This window comes from Hemitrygon akajei, chromosome 1 (assembly GCF_048418815.1).
Source record: "Hemitrygon akajei chromosome 1, sHemAka1.3, whole genome shotgun sequence".
Classification (NCBI taxonomy): domain Eukaryota; kingdom Metazoa; phylum Chordata; class Chondrichthyes; order Myliobatiformes; family Dasyatidae; genus Hemitrygon; species Hemitrygon akajei.
The window spans coordinates 166,891,272-166,904,036 of record NC_133124.1 but is presented as its reverse complement, the minus strand read 5'-3'; the positions used below and the strand labels follow the sequence as shown (position 1 = coordinate 166,904,036).

Genomic DNA, 12,765 nt, shown 5'->3' with positions numbered 1-12,765 from the left:
TGCAATGTTTACTGCCTGGGCCATGGATGATGTGTTTTCTGCATTCTTCGCGAGCCAGTTCACGTGGAATTCTTTTATTCCCCGATCAGGTAAGACAAGTTTTAATAGATATGGTATTCAAGCCTGCACAAGAGATCCTGAAGATATTGAAAGGCTTGATCAACATACACAAAATGCTGTCGGAAATCTGCAAGTCAGAAAACATCTGTGGAGGTTAATGAACAACAGTCCTTCCTTTCTTTCAAAAAGACTGGAAAGGAACAGGCAGAAGCCAGAGTAGCAAGCTGGTTGAGTGAGCGGTTTTCCAACGCAGATAGTGATAAGTTGGATCAGGTGAGCTGGGAGCTGGTGAGGGGGTGAAGTAGTTAGAAGTTGGTAGGGGATATGTGGACTAGGTAATGTGCTCAAGAAGATGGAATCTAATAGGAGGTGATAGAGAAGCTGTGAAGAAAGTCTTGTCTCATCTATTCCCTACATGTTGCCGGAGCAGTTGTGGCTCTGTAGGGTGAGAGAATAACTAAGGTCACAACCCCAGTCCCAATGACTTGGTTGCTGAACCTGAGACAGCGAACCCCGGTGTCAGAAAATTGTCCAAGGCAGGAGCTCGGTTGCATCCAAACAGCATCCACCTTATCAATCCCTTCACATCTTATATTATATTCCTTTATCTTCAGTCTTTATTTCCTCACCCTACCAGTTCCCAGCTTCTGGCTTCACTCCTCTTCCCCCAACCAACACTCTTTTGATCTCACATCACAACAAAATGTTCCCTCTTCCCCCATCTGGGAGTATCTGGGAGTACAGTTAGACGAGAAGCTAGACTGGACTGCCAACACAGATGCCTTGTGCAGGAAGGCACAGAGTCGACTGTACTTCCTAAGAAGGTTGGCGTCATTCAATGTCTGCAGTGAGATGCTGAAGATGTTCTATAGGTCAGTTGTGGAGAGCGCCCTCTTCTTTGTGGTGGCGTGTTGGGGAGGAAGCATTAAGAAGAGGGACGCCTCACGTCTTAATAAGCTGGTAAGGAAGGCGGGCTCTGTCGCGGGCAAAGTACTGGAGTGTTTAACATCGGTAGCTGAGCGAAGGGCGCTGAGTAGGCTACGGTCAATTATGGATAACTCTGAACATCCTCTACATAGCACCATCCAGAGACAGAGAAGCAGTTTCAGTGACAGGTTACTATCGATGCAATGCTCCTCAGACAGGATGAGCATTGCCATTGCCAATACTCCCCAATGCCATTAGGCTTTACAATTCTACCGCCAGGACTTAAGAACTTTTTAAAAGCTATTATTAATGCTTTTTGAGATAGTGATTTAGATGCTTATCATATCTTTTACTGAGTTAAGTATTGTATGTAATTAGTTTTGCTATAACAAGTGTATGGGACATTGGAAAAAAAGTTGAATTTCCCCATGGGGATGAATAAAGTATCTATCTATCTATCTATCTACCTTCTTATTTTGGCTTTCATCCATTTCCTAGCCAAACCTGATGAAAGTCTCAGCCGTTTATTCACCTCGGCAGATGCCAACTGCCCTGCATAGTTCCTGCAGAATTTTTGAGTGTGTTAGTCTGTGCTTACTGTCCTGAACACCACAGTTCTATGCATGGCAAGTCACCCCAGAGTTTCAAATATAAATTTAGAGATTTATTCTGCGAAGTCCGCTGCCCATCTGTGGAAATTTGCTGGAGTTTTTACCTTTGGAGATGACACTATCAGTGAATATTACATTTCATCAAATTCAGAAGGTGTTTCAGAGAGTAGATTTGAAGAAGGTATGTCTAATCAAGAATTCAGGGGGATAGTTATCTCTTTATCTGGAATTTGGTGTAAATGTGGACCTCAACATCATTGGGTGGTGGGTGGCGCTGAGCTGATGAGCAGAGTTGCATTGAAGGGGAATGCTAAATAATTGTGAGGGGAAATTAATGATTCATAATGTTCAGATTAGCAGGCTTGCAGAAGGAGACTCTTGCAAAGAGAATTACTGACATTGATGCAATGCCTCTTTTCTCTTCCAAATGCAGCTATATCCCTGTATTTTTATATATATATATATATATATATATACAATACTCTTTAATTTAATACTAACATAAAGTTCTCTTCCTTACTATTGATTCAGCCTGCAAGTTAACCTGAAGTCAATCCAGCACTATGATTTCCAGCTCCCTTTGCTTCTCACATATAAGAATTTTGCCACCCTCCATCCCTCAATGTACCTTTCTGTTACTGGCCCCTAGCATTTCTCCCTAGCTAAAAGGGGTCTAGACATTGCTGCAGTAGCTACAGTTGTGACCTGGAGCTCTCATGTCTACTGTGACAACATGCATTGAGTGAGTGTTCATGGCTTAATTCAACATTTAATAAATAATTTCCTCCCCTTCACCATCAGATTTCTGAATGGTCAATGAACCTGTAAATATTTTATTTCTTATTATAACTATGGCAATGTTTTATTCCTTGCATGCATTACCGCCACAAAGCAGCCAATACATATGTAAGTGATATTAAATCTGATTCTGAGAAGGAACCGTATGTAAAATTTCTAAATTTACATACAGTATAGACAAAAAGGTGTTTTTCTGCAACTGGGTAAAGATGGCATCATAGACTGAGTGGGCAAAAGACATGCAAACAGAGTGTAATGTGGGGGAGTTAGGGGTATTCACATTGGTAAGGGAAAACAACAGACAGATGTTGATAGCTATGGAGAATGAACGTGAGTAATGTTCAGAAAGATGTTGGTGTTTCACCAAGAAGTTGACATGCAAACAAGTATGTAAGAATGTAAACAACAATTTCTCTTTATTGCAAATGGTTCAAAGTTTAAAAATATTGGTATTGTGACTCCATGTTGCAATTACTTCATCTAGAACAGTGAGTAGAGTGTCAGCAGCCAAACCTGCAGAAACATTGGAGAGAGTGGAAAGGAGAACCATGAGACTAATTCCTGGGATGAGAGGGTCTCTGCCCCACAACAGAGACTAAACCATTTTTCTGTGATTGAAGTTTAGATGACGTGTGGTTACCTTGTTCAAACTCCTGTGAGGCAACAAGCTGGGGTCCCTATTACAACATAGTCCGGGACATGTTGGGAATTCTTCCTCTGTCTGAAATGGTGAGTAGGAGCTCGGGACTGGGATGAAAGTCCTGGCGGAGAACCCGTGCCACTGCAATGCTGCTCTTCCTGTGGGGACGTAAATGCAACTAGCAGGGTTTAGAGACACGTTACACGGGTACACGGACACGGTACACGGGCAGAAATACATCCAAATCCACCAGACACACATGGGACAGGAAGGTAGGCACAGTACGAAGTGGAAAGTGCTGAACACAGAGCTGATACACCCGTGGTTCCGTCCAGTGGGCGGGACAGACACACCTTCTACAGCAATGCCCTAACAGCTGATACTCAGCCATTTAGAAGGTGGAACCGCACAGATGGAAGATTGCGAGAGAGGAGTTGGTGACTGAACCGAGGTTACTCCATGGACAGAAGGTGCTTGCATACCACACCTCGTCGCAAACTTTAAGAACAAAATTTGTGTTACGTAATGCAATCTAATCACGTATTTTGCAGACAGACCGACGATGGATCGACTCGACACGAATTCGTGTTCTGATGTGCTTCAGAAGATTAGAGAGATTCTTATTGACAGGATCAGATCCAGAGGAGGTTCCTGCTCCGGTGGGTATAATCGTTCTCTCGCTGTTCGCACATCACACTTCATTGTAAATTTCTAACCAGTAAAATCAGTGACGTGTCTGAGGTGTTCCTGGGGTGGCAGTTAAGGGTGGGGGATAGCTTGTGGGGCGTAGACTGATGGAACTGTATCCAGTCAGTCAGTGACAGCACCGAGAGCAGCAGTAGAGAAGGAACACCCCTGGGCTCAGATGTCAGTTTGTCACCGATACCCAGTTAACAAGGCTCTGACTGAAGTCCATGTTCTCCAGTCGGACAGGGGAATATCCTGCAGGGCAGTGAGAGCCCGTCTGTACTGAGCGAGGGATTGACTGTGCCGTCCACCTGCAGCCAAGAAAAGAACGTGCGGAGCTCGGAGAATCTTCAGTGTAATGGTGAGATAAGAGGGCTGTGGAAGTGGGGCTGGGTGCAATGTTTCCTCAGTGTACAGGCCGCTGTCTCCCGATGCCGTAGCCAGGAGCTGAGCTTTGGCTTCTCAGCAGAATCCCCTCCAAGGAGGGGATTCTGTGGCATGCCTGAGTCAGGCTCCACACTTTCTCCTGTATCATCGGTGCCTCACGTACTTATGTTAGTTTTTCATTCCCTTCAGAACCGTATAACCACCTTGAACCTGCTCCGGTCCTTCACCCATCCAGTTTCGACAGTCCTTCCCGACCGATACCCTTCCCTTTCTCCGGGTAACCTCCAGTCACTAAGATCACTCAGCCTCCATCTCTGCCACGGACTATTAACGCGTGCCGGTGGGTGTCCATCTGAGTTCAGAGGAATAATGAATACAACGCACTTTACTTCCGTTACTGAGAATCTCCCTGGGTGAAATGTCTCTCATGTGAGGCGGGCTGAGTGAGCAGAGGTTCTGTGTTTTACAGTGCAATGCTACGGTCGTGGAGATATTCATACGGAGATTGTGAAAGATCTTGGCATCTCTCAGCGTGAAGGGACTGATTTTCCCTGTATTCTGTTTGTCTACAAAGTGTCTCGTGAAGTTGAAGATCTTCGAAATGCCCTTCACTGGGTCACAGGTAAATCATTTTCGGCAGAGGCCCCTCCAGTTCGAAGGAGTGGATTCTGTTGCATGCCTGAGTCGGGCTCCACACTTTCTCCCGTATCAACGGTGCCCCACGTACTTATGTTAGTTTTTCATTCCCTTCCGAACCGTATAACCACCTTGAACCTGCTCCGGCCCTTCATCCATCCACAGCTTCGTGAGTCCTTCCAGACCGATACCCCTTCCTGTCTCCGGGTACCCTCCAGTCGATCATTCCGGAGAACATCGTCTCACTTTTTAACTGCATTGTATTTGTGGTTTATTGAATGACAATAAACTGAATCTGAATCCGAAATACTCTCGCTGTCTGCCAGTCCATGTCATTACCTGTAGAATTTATCTCTAGTCCTCGTCACCTTTGAGGATTTCTGTTGACTGTTGCGTCTTTCCTCCTAAATAATCCTGAGTAGGTATGATCCCGGGGATTTGTTCATTTAAGAGGAAGGGTCTGCATCGAGTTAGCGTCTTCCCAGTTCTTGCAACATGCTGCCCTATTTAACGCTAAACTCTACAGTACTTAACTGTGATGGGAGGTGTGCTTTGGTGCACAGCAAGCTGCCAGAAACATCAGTGAGTCAGTCAACTAGGGATCCCGCTGCAATACAGTCAGAGGCACAGAGGCACGGGTGAGGCCCCTTGCTCGGTGTGCAATTTTTATGTGTACCTGAGAGGCGACATAGGGAATGGACTGAAAGTTTATGAGTAGAAACGGTGCCTCTGACAGTGCTTCGCCTCCTGAGTTCCAGTAGTAGAGGTGGAAGGACAGCATCGCCCGTACACCACTCGGTCACGCGTTAGGGAAGAAATTTAGGACAAAGGTGGAAGATGCTGAGCCCATGACTGATGTACCCCGCGGGTTCCTGCAGTGGGTGGGACATATGCCCCTCCCACAGCCTCACCAAGATCACTCTGTTACTCTGTATTTCAGGATATAATAGAGCACGGAAGGAAGATATTTGTGTTGTGATTCTGTTGGAAATGATTTTCTATGGATCTCCGAATACAGCAAAAAATGAAATGATTGATTCGGAGTTATTCCATGAAGGAACAAAATGTTTCCGCATACTTTGGGCAGACACCGGTTGCAAGTGGAGTCCCCAGCGATCATCCGCTCACCAGAGCAACAGGGCGATATCCAGCCAAGTTAACCGCTATGGTGGGTACAATCCACTCTCCCTAGCCGCACGTCACAGAGTGTTGTAAAATTCCCGCGTGGAAAGTCATCCACGCATCCAATGTCTCCAGGGCGGGAATAGTGGGATATTGACAGAACCGGAGACCGCTGGGCTCCTACATGGGCTGATGTCAGTTTGTCACTAATTCCCAATCTTAAAGTTTGTGGCTGACGTGTTGTGGTAAACTATGTATACCTGTCTGGACAAGCCCCTCTGCTGACTGCTCCAGTGGCTCCTCCCACACACCCCTGTATAAAGGCGTGTGGAGGCACTGTTCCCCCCTCAGTCTCCGAGAGTTATTGATGGTGCATCATGTATGTGTCGTCAATAGGGCCCTGGAAGATGCTACAGAGAAGTGAGATCCGGTCAAGACCGAGCGAAGGACTCATTTCCCCTTTTCCTATGGGGCATGGACTGCGACAAGGTGAAGAAGAGCAGGACTCAGAAGGACTCTCAAAGTTATAGTGAGAAATCAGAATTGCGGAGGTTAGGCTGGAATGACCCTTCACTGTACATCCTAAAGCCAGTCCCTCTGAGCTCAACTGTGGCTTCTCAGCAGCGGTCCTACAGCTTCTAGGGAGTGGAGGGGAGACTAAGGGACGTTAGTCGGGTTCTTACTATCTCTTTTAGGATCGATATATCATGCTATAGGCGTGCTCTCCACCACACCCCCCCCCCCCCCCACCGGCTCCTAAATCGCTCTGCCTACACCATCTCTCCGTTTCTATACTCCTCTGCCTCCTACCTTTCCCGTGTTTCATGTCCTCCAACCATTGCATATCTTTTTACCGTCTGTTGCCATTCCCTTCTCTGTAATGCCTTCTGGCCTATATACCTATCTTGCAATTTTACAAAAAGTCCGTCAGGTGACATATGAGATATTTTGTGAACGTTGGATAATCCTGTTGAAAATGCAGTGAAGTTAAAAGGAGCGCATAAGTATTTACAAGGAAGTTGCCAGGACACGAGGGCCTGCTACAGGAAAGGTTTGGGACGGCGTCAGCCGTGCCGCTCTGAGTTCCACCGGGAACGGTAGAGGGTATGGGGTCTGCTTTCATCCGGGCACGGTACTCCTGAGCTGTTGGGGAACGGTGTTCTGGCTGCTGAAGGTTGGGGGGGGTGGGGGGGGCGGTGGTCTCTGGTCCCGACCCTATTACGGTGGGTGTCGGGAAGACGTGGGGTAGTGGAGGGATTCCGACTGCACCACCAACGATGTGCTCAACGGACTCAGGCCTCGGGAGACCACGAGGGAGAGGGTCCCGGACAACGTGAGCCGACACGTGGGGTTGCGTTCCATGACGCTCCGAAGCGTTTCTCGTACGGGCTGCTCCTGAACACCTTTCACTTCCTTGTCTGCGTCTGCCTACCGGACTCGCCTTGGCAGTCCGTGTTACCGTCTGGCAGCAGAGGAAGTCTCTTCAAGCAGGGGTGCTTCCATTGTACATTGGGGACCTGGGGTGGAAGGTGTTGCATCGGGCTGTACTGTACAACTGATTCTTGAGCAGGTTCACTGACAGCCTGTCCAGCTGTCCATTCTGTGGGCGGGAGGAGTCGGTGTACCACGCAAACACGGAATGTGAGAGGTTGTAGCCGCTCTTTTAGTTCCTCAGAGAGCTGTGGCTGTGGTTCTGGCACTCCTCAGGTACGGGCACCCAGTTTGGAAGGGGGCGGGGCGAAAGAGGGATCTCTTGGTGGCCTTGGTCCTGGGCCTGGCCAAGATGGCTATTTATGGGTCCAGGCGGCGGAAGTTGGAGTGCGTTGCCTGGGCCAACTGCCTTCCCCCTTTCCGAGGATACGTCCGTGCCGGGCTGTCCTTGGAGACGGAGAACGCTATCGCGGCGGACATATTAGGGGACTTCCGGGAGCAGTGTCCGCGAACACACGCACCCCCCCAGCGGTATAGACTGTTTTATTGACGCCAGTAATAATATTTTAATTTGAGTATATTTACTGTCTTTGTAAATACTGATTGTCCTTTAGTGTATATGTGTTGTAAATAAACTTTTATAGTTTTGTAAAGAAAAGGGAAAGGTTGAGCAGTTTAAGGCTTCATTCCTCAGAGCAGAAAAGACTGTGGGGTGACCTTGCTTTACAAATTATCAAACACATAGATGGGGTGAATGCAAAGAGTTCCTTTACATTGAGAAAGGGAATCAAAGTCTGGATGGAAAAGTTTTATAGACAATAGACAATAGGTGCAGAAGTAGACCATTCGGCCCCTCGAGCCTGCAGCGCCATTCTGAGATCATGGCTGATCATCTACTATCAATACCCGGTTCCTGCCTTGTCCCCATATCCCTTGATTCCCCTATCCATAAGATACCTATCTAGCTCCTTCTTGAAAGCATCCAGAGAATTGGCCTCCACTACCTTCCGAGGCAGTGCATTCCAGACCCCCACAACTCTCTGGGAGAAGAAGTTTTTCCTTAACTCTGTCTTAAATGACCTACCCCTTATTCTCAAACCATGCCCTCTGGTACTGGACTCTCCCAGCATCTGGAACATATTTCCTGCCTCTATCTTGTCCAATCCCTTAATAATCTTATATGTTGCAATCAGATCCCATTTCAATCTCCTTAATTCCAGCATGTACAAGCCCAGTCTCTCTAACCTCTCTGCGTAAGACAGTTCGGACATCCCAGAAATTAACCTCGTGAATCTACACTGCACTTACTCTATTGCCAGGATGTCCTTCCTTAACCCTGGAGACCAAAACTGTACAGAATACTCCAGGTGTGGTCTCACCAGGGCCCCGTACAAATGCAAAAGGATTTCCTTGCTCTTGTACTCAATTCCCTTTGTAATAAAGGCCATCATTCCATTAGCCTTCTTCACTGCCTGCTGCACTTGCTCATTCACCTGCAGTGACTGATGAACAAGGACTCCTAGATCTCTTTGTATTTCTCCCTTACCTAACTCTAAACCATTCAGATAATAATCTGCCTTCCTGTTCTTACTCCCAAAGTGGATAACCTCACACTTATTCACATTAAACGTCATCTGCCAAGTATTTGCCCACTCACCCAGCCTATCCAAGTCACCCTGAATTCTAACATCCTCATCACATGTCACACTACCACCCAGCTTAGTGTCATCAGCAAACTTGCTGATGTTATTCTCAAGGCCGTCATCTAAATCGTTGATGTAAATCGTAAACAGCTGTGGACCCAATAATGAGCCCTGTGGCACCCCACTAGTCACCACCTGCCATTCTGAGAAACACCCATTCACCGTTACCATTTGCTTTCTATTTGCCAACCAGTTTTCTATCCATGTCAATATCTTCCCCCCAATGCCATGAGCTCTGATTTTACCCACCAATCTCCTATGTGGGACCTTATCAAATGCCTTCTGAAAATCAAGGTACACTACATCCCCTGGATCTCCCTTGTCTAACTTCCTGGTTACATCCTCGAAAAACTCCAATAGATTAGTCAAGCATGATTTCCCCTTGGTAAATCCATGCTGGCTCGGCCCAATCCTATCACTGCTATCTAGATATGCCACTATTTCATCTTTAATAATGGACTCTAGCATCTTCCCCACTACTGATGTTAGGCTGACAGGACGATAGTTCTCTGTTTTCTCCCTCCCTCCTTTCTTAAAAAGTGGGATAACATTAGCCATTCTCCAATCCTCAGGAACTGATCCTGAATCTAAGGAACATTGGAAAATAATTACCAATGCATCTGCAATTTCCAGGGCCACCTCCTTTAGTACCCTAGGATGCAGACCATCTGGACCTGGGGATTTGTCAGCCTTCAGTCCCATCAGTTTACTCATCACTGTTTCATTCCTAATGTCAATCTGTTTCATTTCCTCTGTTACCCTATGTCCTTGACCCATCCATACATCTGGGAGATTGCTTGTGTCTTCCCTAGTGAAGACAGATCTAAAGTACTTATTAAATTCTTCTGCCATTTCTCTGTTTCCCATAACAATTTCACTCAATTCATTCTTCAAGAGCCCAACATTATTCTTAACTATCTTCTTTCTCTTCACACACCTAAAAAAGCTTTTGCTATCCTCCTTTATATTCCTGGCTAGCTTGCGTTCGTACCTCATTTTTTGTCCCCATATTACCTTTTTAGTTAAGTTCTGTTGTTCCTTAAAAATTTCCCAATCATCTGTCCTTCCACTCACATTAGCTTTGTCATATTTCCTTTTTTTGAATGCTATGCAATCTCTGACTTCCTTTGTCAACCACTGTGGCCCCTTTCCCCCCTTTGAATCCTTCCTTCTCCGGGGATGAACTGATTTTGCACCTTGTGCATTATTCCCAAGAATACCTGTCATTGCTGTTCCACTGTCTTTTCTGTTAGGATATCTGTCCAGTTAACTTTGGCCAGCTCCTCCCTCATGGCTCCATAATCTCCTTTGTTCAGCAGCAACACTGATGCCTCCCATCTGCCCTTATCCTTCTCAAATTGCAGATAAAAACTTATCATATTATGGTCACTACCTCCTAATGGCTCCTTTACTTCAAGATCGCTTATCAAATCCTGTTCATTACACAACCCTAAATCCAGAATTGCCTTGTCCCTGGTCGGCTCTCGTACAAGCTGTTCCAAGAATGCATCCCGTAGGCACTCTACAAACTCCCTATCCTGGGGTCCAGTACCAACCTGATTCTCCCAGTTCACCTGCATGTTGAAATCCCCCATAACTTCTGCGACATTACCTTTGCCACATGCCAATGTTAACTCCCTAATCAACTTGCACCCAATATCCATGCTACTGTTTGGTGGCTTGTAGACAACACCCATTAGGATCCTTTTGCCCTTACTGTTCCTCAGTTCTATCCACACAGACTCTACTTCTCCTGATCCTATGTCCCCCTTTGCAAAGGACTGAATCTCATTCCTCACCAACAGGGCCACCCCACCCCCTCTGCCCACATTTCTGTCCCTACGATAGCACGTATACCCTTGTACATTCATTTCCCAGGTCTGATCTCCCTGCAGCCATGTCTCCATTATCCCAACAACATCATAGTTACCCATTCGCACCTGAGCTTCATCCGCCTTATTTCTGACACATCGTGCATTCAGATATAGAATTTTTAGCCCATTTCTCCTCTCGCTGCCTAAATCGCTGTCTATTGTGCTTAACCCAGCTCCCCGAACTCCCATCAGGCTATATGCCCCTTGAATTTTGTTGTCCTTCCTAAATTTACTTATTCTTTCTGCACATTTAACTCCATGTTCCGTCAGACCATCCCTCTGTACATGTGTCCTCCTTATCACTTGTTCCACCTCACCTTTCTCTACTACACACTTGAATATTCCGGAACCGTGTAGTCCCCACCTGTCCTTTATTCGCTATCCTCTCTCGCATTCTGGATCCCTGCCCCCTGCAAATTTAGTTTAAACCCCCCGCCCCCCCCCGAGAAGCACTAGCAAACTTTCCTGCAAGAATGTTAGTACCGCTCCAGTTCAGGTGTAAACTATCCCGTTGGAACAGATCCCACCTTCCCTGGAACAAAGCCCAATTATATAAAAACCTGAAGCCCTCCCTCCTGCACCATCCTCTCAGCCACATATTAATCCATATAATCCTTCTGTTCCTTGCCTCACTCGCACGTGGCACAGGTAGCAATCCTGAGATTGTTACCCTGGAGGTCCTGCCCTTCAGCTTCGCACCTAACTCCCTGAACTCACTACGCAGGACCCCCTCACTCATCCTACTCATGTTGTTGGTCCCTACATGGACCACAACATCTGGATTCTTGCCCTCCCTCTTGAGAATAACCTGCACCCGATCTGAGATGTCCCAGACCCCGGCACCAGGGAGGCAACATACCATCCGAGACTCCTGATCTTCCCCACAAAATCTCCTATCTGCCCCCGACTATAGAATCCCCTATCACCACCGCTCTCCTCTTCCCTCCTCCCCTTCCTAGTCGCGGGTCCAGCCTCAGTGCCAGAGACAGGACCACTGCAATTTGTTCCTGGTAGGTCATCCCTACCAACAGTATTCAAAACGGTATACTTATTGTTGACGGGAACGGCCACAGGGATGCTCTGCTCTCTCTGTCTGCTCCCCCTGCCTCTCTTGACTATCACCCATTTGTCTACCTCCTGTCTTTTTGGTGTGACTACCTCCCGATAACTCTTATCTATCTCTGCCTCTACCTCCCGAATGATCCGTAGTTCATCCAGCTCCTGCTCCAATTCCAAAACTCGGTCTGATAGGAGCTGCAGCTGGATGCACCTATTGCAGGTGTAGTCATCAGGGACAACTGTGTTGACCCTGACCTCCCACATACTGCATACGGAGCACACCACTGCTCTAACTGTCTCCCCCATTACCTGATCCCAGATTCGTCAGAATCAATGGAAAAAGTACCTACTGACCTTACCTTTTTTACCTCAGCAAGCACGTACTCAGGCTCACTGATTTCCTCTCACCGAAGTCCCCTTGCGCCAAAGCCCAGCACTCCGCTGCCCGCATCGACACTGCCAGCTCCTAAAAGTAGGCCTCTTTTTAAACCCCGCACTCGCTGCTGACGTCACCCGCGCCTGCGCAGTTTTACCTTCCTCCTCAGGTACTGTCTCAGTAATGAAACGGGTAGATTTAAAAGGGACCCGATGGGACGAATTCTTCCACATATGATAGTTCACTTATAGCGTGAGCTATCAGATAGTGGAAACACAGCACCGTCACTTGGACAGGCACGTTTTAAAGGATTATGAGTCAAATACACCAACGCTGAATTAGTTTATACGGATACCTTGTTCAACATGGATGGAGTGGATCGAATGACCTTTTTTTTCGCTATTACTCTTAGTATCCCTGTAGCCTAAACAACACTCGCCATTCCTGTTCCCCT

General features: G+C 46.9%; 1 long non-coding RNA gene across 1 annotated transcript; it reads right to left on the bottom strand.

Moving 5' to 3' along the window:
- Positions 1 to 2,844: 2,844 nt before the first annotated feature.
- Positions 2,845 to 12,397, bottom strand: LOC140735863 (uncharacterized). Its single transcript, XR_012100827.1, has 3 exons — positions 12,295 to 12,397; positions 3,037 to 3,194; positions 2,845 to 2,909 (listed from the first exon to the last, which is right to left on the bottom strand). It is a non-coding gene; the product is annotated as an uncharacterized lncRNA (long non-coding RNA).
- Positions 12,398 to 12,765: the final 368 nt, after the last annotated feature.